The sequence below is a fragment of the Gracilinanus agilis genome, chromosome 2, assembly GCF_016433145.1.
Source record: "Gracilinanus agilis isolate LMUSP501 chromosome 2, AgileGrace, whole genome shotgun sequence".
Classification (NCBI taxonomy): domain Eukaryota; kingdom Metazoa; phylum Chordata; class Mammalia; order Didelphimorphia; family Didelphidae; genus Gracilinanus; species Gracilinanus agilis.
Window position 1 is genome coordinate 620,387,829 of NC_058131.1, and position 25,162 is coordinate 620,412,990.

The 25,162-nt window shown below is 36.0% G+C and overlaps 1 protein-coding gene and 1 pseudogene across 1 annotated transcript in view; one reads left to right on the forward strand and one right to left on the reverse strand.

Moving 5' to 3' along the window:
* ADD3 (adducin 3) overlaps positions 1-25,162 on the forward strand; it is a 177,287-nt gene that overhangs the window by 37,016 nt on the left and 115,109 nt on the right. The gene's annotated exons all lie outside the window — the stretch shown is intronic.
* The window catches only part of LOC123234253, a 71,616-nt pseudogene continuing 64,531 nt past the window's right edge, over positions 18,078-25,162 (reverse strand).

Genomic DNA, 25,162 nt, shown 5'->3' on the forward strand with positions numbered 1-25,162 from the left:
TTTTTTTATTAGATTGACCAGTACTTTGTCTATTTTATCTGTTTTTTCAAAGTACCAGCTTCTAGTCTTATTTATTAATTCAATAGTTCTTTTACTTTCGATTTTATTAATTTCTCCCTTGATTTTTAGTATTTCTAATTTAGTTTTCATCTGGGGATTTTTAATTTGCTCTCTTTCTAATTTTTTAAGTTGCATGCCCAATTCATTAATCTCTGCCCTCCTTAATTTGTTAATACATGCACTCAAGGATATAAATTTCCCCCTGAGTACTGCCTTGCCTGCATCCCACAGAGTTTGGTAGGATGTCTCATCATTGTCATTCTCTTCAATGAAATTGTTGATTGTTTCTATGATTTCTTCTTTGACAAATTGGTTTTGGAGAATCATATTATTTAATTTCCAATTAGTTTTTGATTTGCCTGTCCAAGTGCCCTTACTAATTATTATTTTTATTGCATTATGATCTGAGAAAGTTACATTTATTATTTCTGCTCTTTTGCATTTCTTTGCAATGATTCTATGCCCTATAACATGGTCAATCTTTGTGAATGTGCCATGTGCAGCTGAACAGAAGGTGTATTCCTTTTTGTCCCTATTTATTTTTCTCCACATATCAATTAAATCTAATTTTTCTAGGACTTCATTCACCTCTCTGACCTCTTTCTTATTTATTTTTCGATTTGATTTATCTAGATCTGAAAGAGGAATATTTAGATCTCCCACTAGTATGGTTTTACTATCTATTTCCTTCTTGAGCTCTGCCAGTTTCTCCTTTATGAATTTGGATGCTATGCCACTTGGTGCGTACATATCAAGCAGTGTTATTTCCTCATTGTTTATACTACCTTTAATCAGGATGTAATGACCCTCCCTGTCTTTTTTAATCATATCTATTTTTACTTTTGCTTTGTCAGAAATCATAATAGCTACTCCTGCCTTCTTTATCTCATTTGACGCCCAAAAGATTTTGCTCAAGCCCTGAACCTTAAACTTGTGTATGTCTACCCGTCTCATATGTGTTTCTTGTAGACAACATATGGTAGGATTTTGGTTTCTAATCCACTCTGCTCTTTGCTTCCATTTTATGAGCGAGTTCATCCCATTCACATTCAGAGTTATAATCATCAGTTGTGCATTTGCTGACATTTTCGTATCCTCCCCTATTCCTACCCCTTCTCCTTAAACTATTTCCTTTAAAACCAGTGGTTTGCTATTAAGACCCTATCCCTTATCCCCTCCCTTGATTAACTTCCCTTTCTATCCCCTCCCTTATTTTTCCCCTCTTTTTGTTTTTAAAGGCCTAATGAATTCCCTCCCCCTTCTTCTCCCCTCCCTTTTTTGACCTTCCTACTCCCCTGCTCCCCTTGGTTTATCCCTTCTGACTTTCTCAGAGCTTTATGTCCCAATGGATAGTATAGCTACTCTTCCCTTTCCTGGTTGATTACACTGAGAGTAAGGTTTGATTATTACCTCTTAATGCTCTCTTCCTCTCCTTCTTATAATAGTATTTGTCCCCTCTCCTTCCCATGCCCTCTTTGTGTGTAATAGAATATCCTATTTTTCTTATTCACTCAAGTTTCTCTTGGTGTCCCCTACTATTCACCCCCTCTTTCCCATCCCCCATGTCATCTTAGATTATTTAGTGTTCCACCCTCTCCCTGTAAATTATTCTTTTGATTACTGTAATAGTGAATACTATAATAGTGAATAGAGTTCACTACAGAGAATTATACATAGCATTTTTCTACATGGGAATACAGGTAATTAGATCTTACTGAGGCCCTTAAAAAGGCAAATTTAAAAATTATGAGTTTTCTTTCTTTCCCCTCTGTTTCTTATTTACCTTTTCATGTTTCTCTTGATTTTTGTGGTTGGATATCAAACTTTCCATTTAGCCCTGGTCTTTTCTGTGCAAATACTTGGAAATCTTCAATTTTGTTGAATGCCCATACTTTCCCCTGGAAATATATAGTCAATTTTGATGGGTAGTTGATCTGTGGTTGCAGGCCCAGCTCTCTTGCTCTGTCTTGATTAAAGTGCTGGGGTGGGGGTGGGGGACGACACACCTACTTTCTGCACTGAGATAAATCTCACTATTGCCCATTTCCCTCACAGTCATTCTGAATTTTTGGGGAGTCAGAATTATGTTGAAGTTTTCATCTGTACCATAAGAATATAATGCCATCTTTTTCAGACAAATAGAATCCTACTTCCAGACCTTAGATAACAAAGGCAGCTCCTTCTCAGTTAAAGAAATGAAGGCCCAGAAAGGACAAGTACATTGCCCAAGATTACACAATATGGTGAAAGGGGTAAGATTAGAACCAAGGTCTCTTGACTCTCAACTTCAGAACCAGATTTTCCTACTATGAGATAGCTAAGTGGAGCAGTGGGCCCTGGAGACTGGAAGACCTGAATTTAAATGTGGTCTTAGACATTTACTAGCTATGTGATTTGGCATAAGACACTAAACTTCTGTTTCCTTCTTATTCCTCATCTATAAAATGAAGATAATAATAGAAGCTACCTTTTAGATATGTTGTGAGAATCAGATGAGATAATTATAAAGTTCTTAGCACAATACCAGACATATAAGTGCTTTATAAACATTAGTTACTTTACTTCTTCTGCTGCTACAACTACTAAACTCTTTGTCTATCCATCCTAGTATTTACTCTTTGACACTGGTACAATGGGAAATTTTATAGGCCAACTAAATGTTGGCAAACTATCTGATATCTTAGAAAATTAATTACATGTTATAGTTGAGTATTGTAGAATTGTTTCATAAACAAATACATATTCCTCATGTCATTACATTTACATTTCCTTAACATATGTCATAATTTTTATATGGAAATTTATAAACTAGGTTTTTTCGTTCTATGCCTTAACACTCATGTAGCAAATTCAGTTGAAAGACCACTAGGATTTCCCTGTACCAATAAAATCACATGCCTGCTGCCCTTATGCCCCTCCCCCACCAAAGTTCTGAAGTTATTGCTACCAGATTCTTCTTGAATGGAAAACGATTGAACTTCTGATATTTATAGCACTTTTAAAAAGTTTGGATCTACACCACTCGCTTATTTAACTCTGAAATAACTATCTGCACAGCCCAAGTTAGTTTTTCATCACAAGAAAAGTTTTATAGTATTGTAATAGACCAAATTTCTATACAGATAGTCAATCCAAGAGGATTGGAGAAACTCTCAAGAATTAAATTCTAAAAGCAAAGAGAAACAATCCCGATGAGTAGAAAAAAGAATTGTCTAAGGAGGGAAATAAATATATATATGGAATTGAAAAACTTACTTTAGATTTTTAAAAGATATACAGAAGATGGAAGCTAAGATTTAGCAGAATGAATACAAAAGCGGGGCAGCTGGGTAGCTCAGTGGATTGAGAGCCAGGCCTAGAGACAGGAGGTCCTAGGTTCAAATCTGGCCTCAGACACTTCCCAGCTGTGTGACCCTGGGCAAGTCACTTGACCCCCATTGCCTACCCTTACCAATCTTCCACCTATAAGTCAATACACAGAAGTTAAGGGTTTAAAATTTAAAAAAAAAGAATGAATACAAAAGCAAGACATACTTCTTTAATAAACCTCAGAAATGGTGGGTAATGAAATCAAGGGAACTCCAGATGTTGAGGATTAAGATGGAAGACCTTTTATTTTCTAACTGGTGTGTATGCGCTGTAGTAAAGATATGAAATATTACAAGATATCCAAGAAAGCCACCAAATATTGATTATTATTATTAAAGATGGTGCTGATAAACTAAAAATTGCTTTGGCTATGTGAGATTGATTAAAATCATGACTAATTATCATGCAATGCAATGATTATGTGCATCATTAAATATGTGTTAGATGATTCTTGTAAGTTTCAATTTATTACTATAGCAGATTTATACATTCAGTTATACTTTGCTAAGTACCATAAAAATGAAGTTGAACATTAGTTCTGCCTTTGTCACTAGCCGTGTGATTTTGGGCAAGTCACCGCCTTTTGGCCTTAAGTCTCATATCTGTGCAGTAAGGAGATTATAAGAGATTCTGTTTTAACATTCTATTATTCTATATTTTGGAATAGTGTTATTTTTCCTAAATAGGTTATTTCGACAGATCCTGATATCCTTAGTACAGCAATCATCACATTTTTAGGCTACCATCAACATATGGAAGGAGTGACTTATTTTGGAAAATAGTACCAGTATCTTCTGAATGTATTTTGTAGTCTCGAATGAATACTTTGCAGTTTTCTATGAATTGTTTAAATTCTATGGTGTCTTTTGATTTTTTTTTGCTGATTTTGTTTTCTTCCTGTTCTAAATACTGCGAACTAGAGAAGTTCTCTTCTGTTTGCAAAAAAACTGCAACTACAGCAGATTTTAAAAACATAGGCAATGTTAGAAGTTGATTTCCTATGGGGAGTTTTTCTGGTTATGGGATATGTGCATTGCCATAAATAAAACAATCAGAAAGATACATGTTCAGTGTTAAAGCATTCCTAGCCCACAGATCAGATCTTAATATAGCCTTTGGGAGGTGCAACATTGGGATTGACTCCAGGAGTATTTCCTAACTTTTTTTTTGTTTTTAATAAAGAGTTGCCATACTACTGAAACCCATTATTTGTTGCCAAACTTGGGTGAGAAAATACTCAATGGGAAATATTACTCCTAATCCTAGTGGATCGGGAGTATGCAAAATTTTTGCCAGTACTGAAAGGTGGTCACTATGCTTACTCATTTAAAACAGGAAGTTGGTAGTAAATGATTTAAAGTTCTAGGCCTGGAGTTAGAGAGATTAAACTTCAAATCTAGCCTCAGCTACTCACCAGCTATGTGACCTTAGGCAAGTCACATAGCCTTTGTTTGCCTCAGTTTTCCTCAACTGAAAAAATGGGGATAATAAACACCAAATTCACTGGGTTGTGAGATTCAAATGAGAAGCACTTAGTACAATGCCTAACACATAGTAAGTTCTATTTAAATGCTTGTATCCCTTTTGCTCCCTTTCTTTTCTTTCCCCTTCCCCAATTAACATAGGAAGTATAATTTCTCATATTGTATTTATATTTCTAAATACCTGGGTCTTTATGGTTCTGATTTTTTTAGTAGTCATCTATAATTAATATTGCTCATTGCCAAGTACTCATTCCTCAGTTGAAGTATAAAGCAGATGGTGTATACAGGGTTTTAGAACACCATGCACAGCTGAATATTTTAACAACTAGATCTTTAATAGTAGTTGAAAATGACAGATTTAGTCAAAAACCAAAAGTTTATGAAACCATTTAGTTAATGAATTTTTGCCTACATTTGGTTTGAAAAATTTCTCCCAGAACCTTAAGTATTCTGGGTTATTTAGAACACTCCTAAATTAGACTTTTACAATGTTTTGAATTCCATAAAAAGTTTAGAACCATCCTTGTTAATGAATTAACTTTTTTTTGGAGTAGGGTGGAGGTACTATGTTGGAATTTTTTTGTTTGTTACAAAAATTATTTGACTGGGTTAAACAAAGGAGAGAGGAAAATATATTAAGCATTTACTATGTGTTAGGCATTGTATTGAAAACTTTACAAATATGATCTCATTTGATCTTCTCATCTACCCTGGGAGATAGCTATTATTATTCCCATTTTATGGTTCAGGAAACTGAGGCAAACAAAGGTTTAAGGGACTTTCCCAAGGTTGCATGGCTAGTAAATTATAAAGGTGGTTTTGAATTCAAATCTTTTTGACTTCAGGTCCAGTGCTTTATCTACTATGCCACCTAATTCCCTCTAAAAGGTAGGGTTTCTGTTTTTATAGGAATATAGATGGGCATATACAAATGGCAGTAGACTTGATAATTAGACAAAATTTGAGTTGAGTTGAAAGACATTTGTTTTAAGTATCATATTGTAGAGAGGAAAGGCACTAGACTAAAAGCAAGGAGACCTCAATTTTTAGTCCTTTCTCTTATTTTAAATATGATCCAGATTACTTCTCTCTCTGGACTTCAGTTTCCTAATCCATAAAATGGAGGTGTTGGAGTAAATGATATCTAAGATCTCTTCCAGTGCTAAGATTATATAACGCCTACTGTATTCACTGTAATTTTGTTTCTCCTTGGAAACATTTCACAGTTTGGGTCATAATGTATAATGCACAGGCAGTGATCTAAAGAATATACTCAAACTATAAAACCTGATTTTTTTCTTATCAAATGTTACCACAAATTAGAAACAAGAGCTGTAAGTATTGCCTTTATCTATTCTGACAAAACAATTGCATATAGACTATCTCAAATATAGACTATCATCTGGATGATTGACCAAAAAACCCCACTTTTCTTCTATAATAGATTTTTTTTACTCAATCTACCTTATATTTTCTACTTTACATAGTCTCAGGAAAAATAATTAAAAGAAAAATGGATGAACACAATCTTTAAAGATCAATTCATTGATTCCTAAGATGTACTTAGCATCATCTTAAATCCTGTGTTAAATTGAATTTTTAGGACAGCAAATTTTTAAAGATTCAAAGTGAGTGCTATGACCTGTAATATTTAAAATTATAAGGCTGGCTGTAGCTTAATTACTTTATTAAATCAATAGCAGTAGCAGTAGCAGTAGCAGTAGTAAAGAGAGGAAAAGTATGATAGAGGTAGAGAGATACTTAACCTTTCTAATCTGTTGCAGCCATTGTGGCTACTAGCTATACTCCACCTGCTTCTCCACCTGATGCCAAAAAAAGGCCCAGAATTTCTCCTGGTCTGAATGTATAAGGTTTTTTCTCTATCCACTAACTCTCACACATTACATCTCAGGAACCAATCATAGTTTCTTAATTTTCCTGGGCCACCCAAGGGGGCAGTGACTATTGTTTCCTGTCTCTTGGTTCCTTGCTTCTTTAACTTCCTTTTTCTGAGGCTTATCACCTGAATTTGCTCAGTGATATTTGACCTCCAAGTCACTAAGAGATGACATTAAAAAAAAAAAAACACTGGAGAGAGAGAAATTCACTTCTGACAGATCCTGTATTTGGGATTCATCTTGGAAAAGGGCTCCAAGAAGATTTCCCAGAAGAGGACACAAGACATACAGAGGTTGAGCTTGCCTAGAACTAAGAGGCAGCTCAGGGCAATCATAGGAGTAAGGAGTTTTTGTAGAAACTGGATTCCAGGTTATGCTCTCATCACTAAACTTCTGATGGAGCTAACCAGGAAGCTAACCAGAACCATTGAAGCTAACTAAAGAGCATATCCATGCCATTGAAAAGCTCAAAGCGGTAGTATCAGCGCCTGCCCTAGGAATCCCTGACCATAAAAAACCTTTCCTCCTTTATGTTCATGAGGATAAAGGGATAGTCTCTAATGTTCTCACACAATCATTCGGGAATACCCTTAGACCAGTTGCCTATTATAGCTCAAAGCTAGATTCAGTAATCTGTGGAATGCCAAGTTATTTGAGAGCTATTGCTGTTGTAGCCATCATGATTAGGAAAGCATCTTCCTTGGATAGGGAGCTGGTGGTACAAGTGAGTCACCTGGGCCTGGGAGCCTGTAACTACAATAGCAGATTTGGGATTGTCAGTGATGTGTAGCCTGAGCTGTGAAGCCCAGTCAGTCTCCCTGCTACCTATAGGCTCCTTTAAGGTGGAGAGTGAGGGGCCCCTCCCTGCTCTAGTAACTGCCTTCCTGTTGGGTGGAAGCAGAACTCAACAGGAAGTGGAGCTTGCACACTTCCTGGATACAGTGGATGCTTGCCCAGTACTTCCTTTAAAGTCAACTGGTTGATATTCTCCCCCTCCTCAGCCCCTTAGCCTAGGGTGATGTTATAATAGTCACAGGAACTCTCAGTTGCAGGATAAGGGTTTTATTTAAACTTGAAGGGGAAACTGAGGAAAGAGGATTTAGGGCTCTTGAGAGGCTGTTGCTAGGGGTGCCTGGCAAGTGTTGGCTAAGGACCTAGAAGGTAAGGTCAGACTGAGGGAACCAGCCCTCAGCCAGAGATAACCTGCCACTGCCCTAGTATTGTATGATCCACCAGCTAATAGATGTAATAGTTAAGTTGGATTGGGGGTGACCCTATTGCTAGGCTGTCTTAATCTAAATCCTGCCCTTGTTCCACAACCCAGACCTCCCTTCAACCTCTTGGGGTCTCCAAGGGGAAGTCAGGGGTAGCTGGGTGTCTGGGTGAGGTCAAGGAAATCAGAACCCCCAGGTTGGTTCTGCAGGGGTCTTTATAATCCCAGCTCAACTGTCAGCTCCTGGGACTGGCACTTGCAGGGCCAGAGTTCCATTCTCCTAACTGACAGGATTGCCTAGTGTAATTTTGCAAATGCAAGAAACCTTGCATAAATCCTGCATTGCAATCCCTTCACTAAAATCCTACAGGAAGAGTCAGTGTAGGAGCTCTTAAGCAGGAAATTGCAAAGCAAGAAAAATAGTAATTACAATAAAAGATGGAGTTGTCCTAAGAGACCAGGATATATGCATAGGGAACTCACCAAGGTACTTAGGTTTTAAAATGGCATGTACAGAAGATAATAGTTGGGAAGGTAACAGCATGAACTGGTGAGGCAAGATAGAATTGGAGGAAATCAGAAAATCTTATTGACCAAATTCACTACAAATTTATGTTACATTATCTCAACCATATTCTCATTGCAGGAAGGGACCCCTTTTACACCTCTCAAATTGATTCCTTGTCCTCCTTTCCACAGCAACTGTTCAAATACTCTCATCTTTCCTCAAACATCTCATGATATTTTGTTCCCTCAGCCTCCTAATTGAGGACCTCATCTCATATTTCACTTTAAAAAAATTGAGACCACTCACCAACATCTCACTCCTCCCCTCCTTATCTGACATCACTTACTTTTCTTACCCCATTACCTCCTCCTTGATTCTAATCTCAGATAAAGAGGTGGTCTTTAGGTTTACCGAAGTCTGCACCTTTACAGATGCCCTTGATCTCATCCCATCAAAACTTTTCTCCATATTGCCTCCATTATCATTCTCATTATCTCATCTTCAATCTCTTCCTCTTTACTTTCTCTCCTTTTCTTAAAAAAACTGCCCCTTGACCTTAGACTGTTCACTAACTGCTATCCTGTATCTCTCCTCTTCATGGCTAAACTCCTTGAGAAAGCCTTCTACTCTCTCCATGCCTCCACCTCTCTTCTAAATCTTCTGAATTCTTGCTTCAAACCTAAGTATTCAAAGGAAGCTACCTTTTCAAAAGTCACCAAGGATTTCTTGATTGAAAACTCTAATGGCCTTTTCTCAAACTACCCTTATCAGCATCTCTGCTGCATTTAGTGGTGTTGTTCACCCTCTCCTGCATAGTCTCTCTTCTCTTGGTTTTCCTAACACTGTTTTCACCTTGTTCTTCTCCTACCTTTTCGACTGCTCCTATGACTCGTTTGCTGCTTCTTCATCCATATCATGTTATTCGTTCATGTTAAACCTACCTATTATTGGTGTCTCCAAAGCTCTATCTGGAGCCCACTTCTAGTGGGCTCTTTAACAGGAGTTCTTAACCTTTTTTTGGTATCATGGATCCTTTTGACAATCTGATGAAGTCCATGAACCCCTTTTCATAATAGTCTTTTTAAATGCATGAAATAAAGTACATAGGATTATTAAGGAAATCTTTATAGTGAAAGTTTTTTTTTTTAATTAAGTTCATAGACTTCAGGTTAAGAACCCCTGCTCTATACTATTTCAGTAGGTGATCTTATCAGCTCATATGACTCCAATTAACATCTCAATACAGAGGATTCCCAGATCTGTATGTTCTCAAGTCTCTTTCCTGAGCTACAGTCAGGCATCTCCAAATATTTCTTAGACTTCTTGACCTGGATGTCTTAGACACATCTCAAATCCATTTTGTCTAAAACAGAACTCATTATCTTTTCCCCAAAACTTTCCCCTCTCCTGAATTTCCACATCACTTTCTTATTATAGTTAAGGACTCTAACATCATTCCAACACTCTATTCATAGCTTAGAGTCTTAGAAAATTAAGAGATTGACTTGCCCAGGGTCACACAACCAATATGTGTCAGAGAGGTCTTTACTCCAGGTCTTCCCAAACAGCTAGTTTGCATAATAGAGCTCTGAGCCTGGAGTCAGGAAAACTTGAGTTCAAATATGGACTCATTTACTAGCTGTGTCTGGCCAAGTCATTTAATCTTTGTCTTCCTCAGTTTTCTCAACAGAAATAATAATGGTGCCTGTCTCGCAGGGTGCTCATGAGGATCAAAGTAGATGATATTTGTAAAGTTCTTACCAAAGAACCTGGCACATAGTGGACAGTAAATCTTGTTTGTTTCCCTCACCCTTCCCTTCTTCCTCCCTTTCTTTTTTCTATCTTTCCTTTCTTTCCTATCAGTCAGTGGAATAGTCTGCCTCAAGAGGATTTACCCCTACTGGAGAGTTCAGGAAAAGATAAGTACTTGACAAATTTTTCGCCTAGGGGTTTCTTTTTCAGAATGATTCAGGAGAGGACCATTAGCTGTCAGAGTTAACTCTGAAATTCCATTATTCTGTGATGCTACCTTTGTATTGTTTCTAAAACCAACCATTCTATAATCATATATCAGCACTGATCAGTAAGAATATCAGACAACAGCTCTAAGTCATCAGCTCATTTTTTGGTTCTGCCATGAATTTATTAGAAGGCAGCAGATAAGTAAGTGTCCAAGCCTTTGTGTGCATTAGCTTCAGCAATGTGGTACAGTAAAACTAGTACAAAAATTTAGACTAGGTTCTTTACCATAAATCTAAACTAAGGTTTCTTTTAAGAGCTTAGATAAATCACTGAACCTTTCTAGGTTTTAATTTCTCTGTTGTGAAATTAGGGGAGCTAGACAAAGTGATCTCTAATTTCTTTCCAACTCCAGATCATCTCCGCCTCTAATCCTCTCAGTTTTCAAATTGATTAACTTGGTTCACTGGGAAAGGAGTTCTTATTTGCTGTATTACTTTGTGATAACCTTAAAAATTTTAAGTAGAGAGCTGTGGCATAATTTTTAAACAATAGGTCTTTTTAAAGATTGTAGTCATTTCCTAGTTGGATGGCCTTAGGCAAGGCACTTAACTCCAATTACCTAACCCTTATTGTTTTTCTGCCTTAGAACTGATATTTGTATCAATTCTAAGACCGAAGGTAAGGGTTAAAAAAAATAGACTATAGCCATATTTTTACAGAATCAAATGCAGTGTACCAGAACTGTATGCACAATAAACAAAGTTAACTAAATGTTTTATGTACCAAAATCCCTACTTTAAAAGAATAATCTAAATTATAACTTCTAGATGGTAGTCAGGAAGTTGGGGAACCTTAGAGGTACCTTAAAGTTTCTACTTGTAGAAAGGACTGTTTCTTAAACTTGGTAGCATGAGGAATTTCGCTGTAGGCTATATTTTCATCAAATGACCTGGAGGCATTTATGGTATATAACCAGAATGAAGAAAAAACTCTGTCTCATAAGAAAAGATAGTGCAATTTAATGATTAAAACAACAGTTAATTATTCATGAATAAAAGAAAAATATTTTGTATACAAAGATTGTGGAATAAAATTTAAATGGTTTTTTTTAGAAGTTAAAATATTATATTCATATTTTCTGTATCTGCATTTGTTGGCACATGAAGTATGGTATTCCATTCCCTCTTCCAGGCTCCCAAATTTGCATTTTAGGAGTTATTCTCATTTACCCCACATATCTGATCAGTTGCTGTATTATATATTTTGCCACCATAACATCTTTCACATTTGTTCCTAAATCTCCACAGATGTAGTCATCACCCTAGATGGATCAGGCCCTCATTCTCTCTCTCCTGGACTATTGAAATAAGTTTCTTCTTTAGGATCTTTTTCTCAACTCTCTTTCCTCTTCTATCTGACCTTTACACAGGTGCCAAAGTGATATTCCCACAGCATAGGTCTGATTGGCAATGTTACTGCCCTTTAGTCATTAACCTCCAATTGGTTTACCTATGATCTCCAGGAGCAAATACAAATGGCTTTGTTTAGTAATTCAAGCCCTTTGAACCTGATCCCACCATACCTTTCCAGATTTATTGCATATTATTCAACTTTACATAGTCTGAGGTTTGTCAGCTCTTGCTGTTCTTCCCATCTCTTATTCCATCTCCCCTCTCTGCCTTTGCACTGACTGCTTACCTCACCCCACCCCATGTCTTCCTTCCTCATCTTTGCCTTTTAGAAAGCCTAGTTTCTTTCAAAGCTGAGCTGAAGTGCCACCTTCATCATGAAGTATTTTCCAATCCCTCTAGCTGCTAGTGCCTCCTCCAGAAGTAAAACTTGTATGTATTTTTACGCACGTGTTTGTGTGTAACAAGTACAGAACTAGGGAATTCCCCTCTACCTATATTTTACATATATACATTTTTTCCAATAGAATTCTTTAGGACAGCTACTGTTGAATTTTTATCTTGTGTCTAGCACAATGTATGGTAGATAGTAGGTATTATAATTATAATAATTAGTTATTGATTGAATTGCTGTCATTAATAAGAAATTGATGGGTTCTTTTTGTACTTGATTCCCCAAATCTTCCAAAAACTTTGGAGCCAATTCTAACCTCTTGGATAATACACATATAGGTGCTACTTGAACAAATTCTAATATCTACTTATCACTATAGATATTTTTCAGTAAAAGAGAAGCAATTTGACTTTGCCCTTTATCTAAAATTATTCCATAAGATTTTTGGAAAATTGTTCATCAAGGACCAGTCTAAGTGATCAAGAAGATTGATTTAATTCATTCCTCACATGTAGAGAAAAGAAAGGAATATTCTGGTTTTAGTTAGGTTTTTTTTGTATGATCTAGTAAACTTTTGGTGGTTTTTGCAAGGCCTGACTAATTTTAATATAGCTATTTGCAATGTTCCACTCCTTTTACAAGTGCTTTTCTCCCCCTTTTTGTCCTGCTATGTTTTGTACTCTTATAGAAATAGCCTATGAACAAAAAGAATCATATCCCATTTTATCCTTTGTAAAGAATGATTTCTATAATTAAAATTTTTTAAATTCAACTTTTAAGGCCAAATGTTTTAGTAATTCCTGAGAGTCTTTTAAGGAAACAAATTAGACAAGGTGCTTAAGAAATACCATTTGATTCTTTTATGCCATTTAGCAAATATATTTAATGACAGTTATATTTTTATAATAGATATGTTCAATTCTTCAAAGATAACTTTCACCTACATCTTTATGCTTTCATTTTGGAGAATGAATTTCTCCTTTTTTTCAATAAAATAATTTCCTACCATCTTTTCAGCCATAGTATATTTTTGTTTTACATATCTTAATGTAGCTGGTCTCTCTTTTCTCATGATTTGAGAATTTTTCCTACATCTTATATTTTTAATATTTCTAGCTGTCCTGCAGTTGCTTTCTAATCCATTCTTTGTTAAAAAGTTGGATAATTTAACATTTTTCATATTACTACTTCAATATAGTAAATATAAGGAATCTTTCATAATATTTTCAAGGTGCTATTACTAAAAATGAGAAATTGGGCATTTTTGGACACAAATGAAATTATTACAATTTATAATCTGTTGGGGGAAACTGTATTTGGAAACATGATCTCACATTATTCATTGAGAACAGGACAATGATTCATCCAGTTCAGTACGTATCCAGTGAGTCATTTGTGAGAAGTTTTAAGAGGCTGAGGATATTCTCTGAATACCCCTAACTCAGTAGAATCAAGAAACCATATGTACTTATTTCTGCATAATATTCAACAATAAGTTGTTGACCTTTTGTTTCAGAAATATGACTTTATACCTAGAAATTGGAATTTTCTTTTTACCTTTTTGCTTTTCTGTAAATTAAACAAGTAAATATTGTATGCTTATTTGGTTTTAAGTTGCCTTTGTACTTCATAAGTGTGTATGGGTGTATGTTACTATTACATTGCTTTTTAAACTAGAATGTTTTACTCCTAAATCAGCTTCCAATATTAATGGTTAGTGTTGTTAGATCCTGAAGCCATCTTAAATGATGTAATAATATACTGGAACAATTTGTCATTCAGCAGTACATGAAAACTCCTAGCTAGGCAGCTGATTACTTTTTCTAAGTAGTTTTGCTTACCCTGTTGGAAAGATACTGGTCCTGACACTTTGTCCAGCAGGATTATAAATGCCTTTTGAAGTGGAAAGTTGGATAAAAGGGATTATTTTATCCATTTCTTTTCATTTCTTCAGTACATTGCACTATTAGCCATCATTATAAATGGATTTGTCTAATTTATAAAATATACGAGTCACAGTTAAAAAATTTGGAAATAACAATTAAGTGTAATTTGAAAATACTTCTTGGTGTATATATGTGTGTATGCATGCATGTGTGTATGTATGTATTGCCAAAAAATTTATACAGAGATAAAAATTTGATTTTCGATTGAAAGAGAATGAATTGTGGGACAACTAGGTAGCTCAGTGAATTGGGAGCCAGACCTGCCTTACTTCTACCCTGGAACCAATAGACAGTATTGATTCTAAGATGGAAGATAAACGTTTTAAAAAAGAGAGAAATGAATTGTCTAAATATAAAAAATCGAGTCTATCATTATTATTATTTTAAAATCATTCTCATCTTCTTTAATGGAGCTGAGATTGAAATGAGGTTCATGACAAGCTACTGTCCTGCTAATATTTTTTATACTTCATATTCTATGGGTTATTGCACAGATGAATAAAAATAACTGCTTTTTGTAGCTGAATAAAAGTATTAGGATATAAACTTATCTTCTGTAGGCTCACTGAAAACATTTTCCACCCAACATCTATAACAGGCAGGATGACAGATAATGCATCCCATTTCCATATGATTTTTATTTCTTCTTCTAAATTTCTTTATTTTGAATTTTTTTCATTCCATGTAGCTTGGAGAATAAGAAATATTAGTATAGCGACATCTAAAGTATTTTCTCAAGTTTTATATATGAATCAATAGTTTGCCTGGTAAATTATTAACAGGCCATTGTGGCTTAGTGCTTAAGAACAATGGGTCTAGCATCAAGAAGACCTGAATTCAAGTCTAGTCTCAGATACATTTTAGTTGTGTGACCTTTGTTCAGAAAGTCACTTAATCTTTACATGCCTAGGTGGCAGCTAGGTAGTTCAGTAGATAGAATGCTGACCCTGGAGTCAAGAAGTTCTGAATTCAAATGTGGTCAAAGGTATTTTCTAGCTGTGACCCTGGGCAAATCACTTAACTTCTGATTGCCTGACAAAAGAAATCATTGGAGAAGGAAATGGCAAAGTACTACAATATTCTTGCCAAGAAAAGCCCATGGATAGCTTTAGTTCATTTAGTTTAGATCACAAAAAAATCACATATCTAAACAAGAAGATGATTATGAGAAGCAGTTCCAGAAACAAATTTTTGGTTGATTTCTAAAGGACATTTGTGGAACAGAAATTTGTCATTAGCCGATTCATAAAAGATAGCACCCTTCTGATTTATAATTCTGGACAATAGATCATGGCTTACTAAATATTTTGTAGGTGCCCATTTTTATCCCCAGCTTTCAATGATAATGTTGGACAATTTTAGCATTTCCTTATCTAATCTGAATTGATTGCTAAATTTATGCTTTTTAGGGATAACCCTCCTGAAATTTCTGGTTGTAATGACATAGTCCTTAATTGTGGTCATAAATCTTGCATTTTCCTAAACAAATTTACATTACTCAGCCATTTGTTCAGACCTTCTTTGTTGACATTTGTTAGCTGAGTACATGCAATGCTACCCATGGGATGCCGCATGATTACTCATGGATCTGAGCCATTTCATGGGCTTCATCCAGAGGAAAACATTGTTAACACTTGATAAATCCAATGGCATGTACTTATTATCAGACTTTACTATCATTTGTTGAAATCATATCTGTTTGTTACAAAAGTTTGTCTCTGTAGATTTTTTTGGCCTGCTTATCAGATGCTCTAAGAATATCTGTCAATCTTTTTCCTCCTTTTTGGTGAGAAAGTATTCATCTTTCTATAACTGCTTTTGAGTGGTGAACATTTTATTTCATTAATATTGTACAAATTTTTTAAGGCACTTTTCTAATCTATTATGATCCACTTAACAATTCTGAAAGTATACATGAGACTGTGTAAATGCCATTTGCTTTAAAGGTGTTCCCTTTGAGCTTCAATTTTAGGATGCCAGTAAGTTTTTTTTGTTTGTTTTTTTGTTTTTAAACCCATAACTTCTGTGTATTGGCTCCTTGGTGGAAGAGTGGTAAGGGTGGGCAATGGGGGTCAGGTGACTTGCCCAGGGTCACACAGCTGGGAAGTGTCTGAGGCCAAGTTTGAACCTAGGACCTCCTGTCTCTAGGCCTGACTCTCAATCCATTGAGCTACCCAGCTGCCCCCTAACTTGTTTTTTTAATACATTAAGCCATATTTTTTAATTAATAGCTTTAGTATAGCTATGTCTTGCCTGGAAGAGACCAATATTGTCTCATTCATCCATTAATTCAATTTGACTTCCACATTCAAGATCAAATCTTTTGGTCTCAATCTTACCTTGGTTTGTTTTAATAATTTACGCTTATCAAATCCAAATGACACAGATAAAATGGAGAAAAGCCTCATGGTATGGAAGAGCCGTTTAACCATATAGCTTGATGTCATGTATGTTCATCGTATGCTTTGGCAAGATGATCTGGTTATAGTCACTCTTTAATTTTGAAGTCACTCTTATTTTCAGGACAAATGGTAATGGACTTAAGATTAGCAGAACTGTAAAGGGCTTAATGTGTTTTCCCTTTGTTTTATATAAATTTTCCTTGACTTTATTTTGTTGGCATGTTTCAAGTAGAGAATAGCTTTTATGTAGACTTCTAATACTTTAGCTTTCTTACTATATTTACAATATAAACATGGTTCTATTTTCTGTATACACAGTACACAAATAATCTAAAATTGAATGAAAACCTTTGTAATAATCAAAGACACTGCACTTTCTGGTGGCATCTTCAGTAATTTAGAAATTTTTAGCACATCAGCATATAATGTCATATTTTGGAGATGTCATTGATGTCCTTGTTTGAGATGAGGACTTATAGCCAATATAATCTCATTTAAGATGAGAATTTATATCCAGCATATAATTAACATATAAGATATATAACTGAGGAACTTTAAGAACAATAGTAAAATGTGTCATCAAGGAAATGTGTGATAGAAAGAGATGAATTGGTCACATTGCAGGGGCAAAGGATGACAGAAAAACAGCAGGAATGCACAATGAGTATCCTCTATCCAATTGAGCCATGCTTTTGCAGTACTCCTTGAAAATTAAGGTGATTAAGTCCACTTACTTAAAACTGTTCAATATCATTAGTTTCTGATAGTTGTTTGGGGATAGTAAATAAAGCATAGTTTGTAAAATTTCTTAGAAAACCCAGGCTCTAACCTGGTACTATAACATGATACAAAGGAAAAGAGCATTGGAATTGAGTCTTCTCTGGTTTCAAATCTTGGTTCTGTTTGGGTCCCTCTGTATTACTTGGGTCAAGTCTCTTTTCCTCCCTGAGCCTCAATTTCCTCATCTATAAAATAATACATTACTTACCTCATAAAACTTTGGTGAAAACCTTTTGTAAACTAAAGAGCTATTATTATATCAGAGGGGGACTTTATTGTGAACAAAGAAACATTTAAGAACTTTGTATCATCAGTCTCATTTTGTTGAATATGATTTGCCATACCTGTTTTTATGGTTCATTTGGAAGAACATTAGATTTGGAGTCAGAGAAGACCCAAGTTCAAATTCTGCCCTGCCACTTAAATCTATAAGCTACAATAGATTCTTGAAACAAATGACCCTACTTATTTCTAATTAAAATTAAAATAGAAAAAATTAGTATTCATTTATGCAAAATCCATTGTAGAGACCCTTTTTTTTGCACTGAATGTGATGACTTTATTGATGGTACACAAGATAGGACTCTATGCTCCTCCCCTCCCCGCCACTACAGGGGTGCTTGGGGCAGGAACGTAAACAGGGAATGGGATCCCCAGCATAGGGACATTGGTTATTATGGATGTGGGCTCCCCAGTGGTGGAACTACTCTTTTTTTGGCTGGGGATGAAGATCCGTGGCTTTCCACTTTACTCCTTGGAGGCCATGTATGTCATGAGGTCTACTATAAGGTGGCTGTAACAGTACTCATTGTCATACCAAGAAATGAGCTTGACAAAATGGTTGTTGAGGGCAATGCTAGCGCCAGCATCAAAGGTAGAAGAGTGGGTGTCACTGTTAAAGTTACAGGATACAACCTGGTCCTCTGTGTAGCCCAAGATGCCCTTCAAGTTCCCCTCTGCAGCTTGCTCCACCACCTTCTTAATATCATCATATTTGGCAGCTTTCTCCAGGCGGCAAGTCAGATCCACCACAGATACATTGGGAGTAGGAACATGGAAGGCCATGCCTGTGAGCTTCCTGTTCAGCTCAGGTATGACCTTGCCCACAACCTTGGCAGCACCAGTGGAAGCGGGGATGATATTCTGGGCAGCCCCACACCCATCATGCCACAGCTTGCCAGAGGGGCCATCTGCTGTCTTCTGGGTAGTGGTAATGGCATGGACTGTGGTCATGAGTCCTTCACAATGCCGAAGTTGTCATGAATGACCTTGGCGAAGGGGGCCAAGCAGTAGTGCAGGAGGCATTCCTGATGATCTTGAGGGAATTATCATATACTGGATATCCTGGGCCTGGACGCAATGGGGAGGCTATATGCAGCCCTAAAACTAGCAGCTGAGGAGGTGCTTCCCTCCTCCCCCTCTCCCATCTCCCCCTGCACTGGGAGCCACACTGGGCCTAGGGGGAGGGGCGGGGGGAAGGAAGGAGACCTCCAGAACCTTTTTTTAAGGAGAGTCTGATTTGCTTTTTTATTTTTTTCAAGTTAGCATTACAAGAGAATGATTAGATTGATTTATGAGCTGGGAGAGGAAAGGGAGGCATTAGTTGTTGATGTTAACTGCCAGGCTTATGATTGTCCTGGTTAATCTTTAGCATTAGTAAGAAGAATCATAATTTAGTAGTCTTGCATTATAATCCTAAATGTGGCCATCCCCAAAAAATGATGTAAAAAGTTGACATTTTAATCTCTGAAAAGTTGTATTAGCTTTACTTTAAGAATTAGGAACTTGAGGGGGTTAAGTCTAAATGGATTTTCAATAAGAGGTGATGGTATCAGTACTTTCAATTAAGTGGTATCCCAAATGATTGAGTGAACTTTTGATTCATTTAATTTGAAAACTTTGGGAATCATAGAGATACAACCTAAATGTGGGAAACATATAGAAAGAATAGTAGAATTCATGTGTTTTTAAAAACCTGCCATTTACTTAGCTCAGTTTCTCCACTATATTTTAGAAATATACTCTGGTGCCTCTTAATTACTTTGCTTAAAAACAAGCATAATTGGGGTTGTCTTAACTGCTGAGCAATCTTGAGCAGATTTGATCAAAGAAAGGAATAAAAAGTCTCATCTTATAAGGTTGACTTTAGTTTGTTTTTGCTTTGGTCTAGTCTTCAAAGTGCATTATGAAAATTTTAGTTTTTGTTTTGTACAAACATGTTTAGGTTTCACTTCTTTCCCTCCTTCCCTTACTTTCTCCCCTCCTTCCTTCCTTTTTTCTCCCTTTATTACTACTGTCTTTCCATTTACCCTTCCTCTTCATTTTTTTTATCTCATTCCCTAACCCCTCTCCTCCATTCTTCTCTCTTCTGTTTCTTTCCTCTTCTTCCTTCCCAGATATAGCAAAGGGCCCAGAAAGTTTAAATAAAATAGATTGTTTTAAGGAGTTTGAATCATCTCAAGTCAGATGGCTTGAGTTTCAATACTCTTCTGGCTGTGTGATCTTTGTCAAGTCTTTTTACTTTTCTAAGCCTCAGTTTCCTCATCTGTAAAGTGAATAAAACCTAAAACCAAGAATGTGGTAGACTTTTTTGTTATTTTGTCTCCTTTATCCAAACAGAAAAGTTATAAAAGTGTTAATGATCTGGAAGAAATGTTGAGACCATCTAATATACCTCTCTTTCATTTTATAGATTAGCAGATGGATATTTAGTGAGGTTTGAGATTTACTTGCCTATAATCATTTATTTAGATCAGTGATGGTGAACCTTTTAGAGATGGAGTGCTGGGCCCTGCCCCCCACTCCAACACCCAGACCAAGTGCTTGTCCTCCCCAGAGACTGAGTGCCATGCCCTGCCCCTCCTTACCCCAGACAGGGGAGGGAGAAAGAGTTCCAATTGGGCTGCAGGCAGAAGTGTGAGTGATGAGAAGCACATGTGGAGAGGGGGAGAAGAGTAGCCTCAGAACACTGCTCCCTTCCAGCTATGTGCCATGCTGTGAGCTATGTTCCCTTCAAACTTAGCTCCCCTCTAATCACCTTTACCACAGACTCAACGGTTGCTGTCTGCAGTGCACCCTCATACAGCATGTGAGCCACACACACAACCTCTCCCCTTTGTCGTCCCCCACCCCCACCCCAGCACTTTAATCCAGACAGGTGAGGGAGAAAGCACTCCCATTGGGCTGCTGGGCCAGAGGGGCAGGTGAATTGAGGAGTGTCCTCAGGCACATGGAAAGGGGGAGGGGAACAGCTAATTTCTGAGTCCTGGCTTTCTAGTAATGACCTCTGGGAGCAACTGCAGTTATGCCCACAGAAAGGGATCTGAGTGCCCCTTTTGGCATGCATGCTATAGTTTGCCATCACGGACCTAGAGGGTGGCAAAACTAAGACTAGAATCTAGGGACCCACATTCCTTGACTAATGTTCTTTCCATCTTATTAAACTTCCTTTGCTAATAAATGTTTTGCTAATCCCATGGGATTTTTATGAGAAATAAATAAGGTAATGTATGTAAAAATCTGTATTCAACTATAAAGTACAATATAAAAGTATGGAATCATCTAAACTTTTCTTTTTTAAAATAAATCTTTACTGATATCTTTTGTTTCATAATATCTCTCTCAGTCCTTAGGAAAATGTTTTCCTTTCCCAAAAGCCAACCTTTATAAGAAAAAATAAAAGGAAAAAAAAATCAGCAAACCTACTAACACATCAAAAAGTCTGACATTATATGCAATTTTCTACCTCCCTAGTCCCACACTTCTGCAAAGAAGATAGAAAGTTATCTTTTCATGTATCTTCTTTAAGACTAAACTTGAATCTTGCAATTTCATAGTATTTATATTTTCCTTAAATTTTATTAACATTTAAGAATAAACTAAAAAAAGCTTATGATACCAGTTTTCTTAATGTTATGTGATATTAAAAAAATAAAGCATATATTATAAGACCATGCTAACCACTATAAAATCTTTTGGCTGAGATATACATTCCAGTATATCAACTACAGTAGCATGTGTATATTCTAATGACAGTGAAGTTCTTGAACTTCATAAAAAATTTGTTTCATTCTTTTAAATTTAGCACAGTTCCAAAGTTTGTAGATGGGAAGGCATTCCCCAAAGTTTAGACTTCAATGAGAATAATGTTTTTACCAAACTTTGTTTAAAGAGATTTCTCATGTTCTACGGGTATATTTAACACTTTTCAGCAATGTATATGTTACCTGTGGAGGCCACTTTTTGGTTTTCTTCACTAATAATATTTCAATCTTGGATTCAGCTGATATATTTTCTTTTATAGTCAGTAAATTATTGCTCTGTACAGTTTTCAGTATGAATAATATTTCTATGAAAATCAAAGGAAAATTATAAGTGTAACTCAGAAACAAAAAAGGGGCAAGTCGTGACTTCACTCTGTTTCCTGGGAATTGGGAGTACTTATGTGAGCAGCATCTTAAAGAAGAGCTAATCTGTCTTCTTCTTATGATGAAAAGAATAAGGCCCAGAGAAATGAAGTAATTTGCCTGTGGGTCATATAACTTATTAGTGTCAGAGCAAATTATAATCTGACAGGGTAAATTTTGTATACATACAAGTGCTATCCCAATCCAGAGGAATTCTTAGTTTTAAATGTCTCTTGTGTTTGCTTTTTTCCATATGTACAGGCCACTCCCATCCAATATCAACTGATTCTTCAAAAATAGGGCATTAGATGAAAAAAATCTTACAGGGATCAATGTAATCTAAAAATAGGTAGTCAGCCAAATATGATGATATTGTTTAACATATTAATGACAATATTGCAAAATGTCACTTGTCAAAAGATCACAATATTAAAACAGAAAGAATTCTTACAAATTATCTGGTCCAAATCTGCCATTTTAGGATTATAAGATCATAAGATTGAGAACTGAAAGAAACTTTAGTGATACTCTAGTACAGAGGTTGGCAAATGAATTAGCCCATGGGCCAAGTTTGGCCTAACATCTGTGTTTTATGAGCTAATAATGATTTTTGCATGTTTAAAAATTAGAATTTTTAAATCCTGCAGAATTTTGCCTGTGAGGAATAATTCGCTGACCCCTAATATCTTCTAATTTTTCATATTTTGATTTAGACACTTATAGTGATGAGTGACTTGCCTAAGATAACCTAAGGTTGTAAGTGGTAGAATTATTTTTAAACCTATGTTCTCTGTCTCCAAATCCAGTGTTCTTGCCTTTGCCTCTTTTTTTTTTAAACAAGTGAGATTTGGAAAGTGAATTGCTAATAAATTAGAATGATATCTCAGAAAAGGATTTGGGTTTTCCCAACCTGAAAATATAAGAATGATGACATAATTTAATTCTTAGTTTCTTTTTTTCTCCTACCAAAAATAGTCATCTTTGAATTGGAAAAGACAGAAGTTGAAAACTAATGAGAAAATATCTGGACTCTTGTTGAGTTCATATCACCATATAATACCACAGGCCAGTTAGAGGCAGGCAGACAAAATTGTTGAATCCCTTCAGTGATTTTTGAAGACTGAATAACAGACAAGGTGCTACAAGTTTTAAGAAGTTGTCCCATTTTCAAAGGAGAAGAATGTAGCATCTGAAAACTCCATTCCATTGAACTTGACTTTATTTCCTGGTAAAATTCTATAATATATTGTTAGATATATTGCTAGTGAAAACACCTAGAAAAGGAAGCATTGATCACAGAGAATCAGCATGAGTTCATCAAGAAAAGTTCAGGACTTCCTTTCCTATTTGACATGCATACTAAATGGTAGATCAAGGGATTGCTGTTGGCTACTTAGATGTCAGAAAAACATTTAACTCTTTCTTACCCTTATGAACAAGCTAGAAGGAGTAGGCTAGACAATAGTACAACTGTTAAAGAAGGACACAGAACTGGTTGAATAGACAGTACCCAAAAGTTGTCATTAATAAGCTGATATCAGTTTGAACAATAATCTTCAATGGGGTACCTTAAGGATGTTTGCACTTTGTTCTGTTCTCCATTCATGATTTGGATGTAGGTACACGTGCATATTTAAGAAATTTGCAGATGACACTAAGTTAGAAATATATTAGGTAATTAATATTAATACATTCAATGATAACCAGTATTCCAAAAGATCTCAATAGACTAGTACAATCACCCACCCAAACCTAATGTGATGAAAAATTAGTAGGTATAAATGTTGTCTTTAATTTCAAAAGGTGGATTTCACGAATACCAGATATAAAATATGAGGCTAAATGAGAGAGAGAGAGCAAGAATGAGAGAGAGCACATTTACCAAATGCTTACTATGTGCCAGTCTGTACTAATTGCCGGCAGGTCCTACCCTCAAGGAACTTATTACATTCCTTTGGAGAAAAGCATCATATAAAGGTGATCTAGAAAGGAAGGATGGAGTAATAGTGAGTAGCAACATAGTGTAGAGTGCCTGTGAAGTAAAAGAAGGATTGATCCTGGGCAAAGTAAAGAGAAAATTCATCTATCAGAGCCTGGTGTCCCAAGAACAAAACCCAAAGTTCCAATTATAGGGGGTGAAGATGATTGCTGTCCAAAGGATTGAAGGGGGAAGGGAAAGGAGTCAGGAAATGATGATTTTACATGAAAACTATCTGGGAGTTCTGGTGGACTGGTAGATCAACATGACTTAACGGAGTGACATAACAGCAAAAAAACAAACAAAAAAACAACACCTTAATAAAACCTTATACTAGGTTGAGTCAAAAACGTAATTTCCAGAATAAGAGTGATCTTCACTCTTTTGGTAGATCACATCTGGAGTTTCTTAGCAGAAACAAGTTGAGTGTATCCAGAAGAAAGGGTTGAAGACCATACCTACGCCATTCTAATTGAAGAAATTAGGTGTTGAAAGCTGTCCAGCTCTCTTGGATTCTGATAAGGACAGCTTAGTTGATAAAGAAAAAGGAGGGACATGGAAGATAATCTTTCTGTTAGCTCATGCTGCTCGGAGGTACAATGGTGTCACAAGTTTATTATATAAGAAATTAAAACTCCCTTTTACCCAAAAGCACTGGGGAAGTTTTCACAGCTTTGAAGAATTGCAGTTTCAATGTAGACAATACAAAGAGGCTTCAGAAACTTCAAGGTATAGATAAGAACCAGGCTGAACTTTCAGCTGCCTTATTGATAAATAAGCTAAGTCTGGGAATATTTTGCTAGGTTGGGAAGCCCCTGAGTTTTTGGCCTTGGTTGTCTGAAACAACTTTTGAAACCAAGCAATTGCATTCCTAACCAAAGGGAAGAATGTTAACTTCTTGACTGTTGCTTTGCTAAGAACTTAAAGCTTTCCAGTAAGACTACATTGCTTTCTAATAAGAAAAGGTATGGATCATAAAAGGGGTCAAAGGAGGAATCTCAGATTTTTATCTTAGATAGCCCACCCTGTCTGCCTCTGACTAGCAGAGTAGCTTTAGATGGGGTCCAGATAAAAATATCTATTTGAGACTCCATTTCTCTTATTGGCCTCCCACATATTCATCCTTTTCTTTTAAATTGATTTATTATACAGCAAAACTTTTATTAATGAAAAGAGTCATAGAGTAGTTAAAACCATCAGCACCTGGATCTGATGGGATTAACAGATTATGCTATTTCTTTATGGCTCATAACAATTAGGGATATTCATCCTGAAGAAAAAAGTACTTAGTGAAGCAAGAGAGATAATTTTCAAATATTTGAAGGGCTGACATGCAAAAAATGTTCTGAGAAG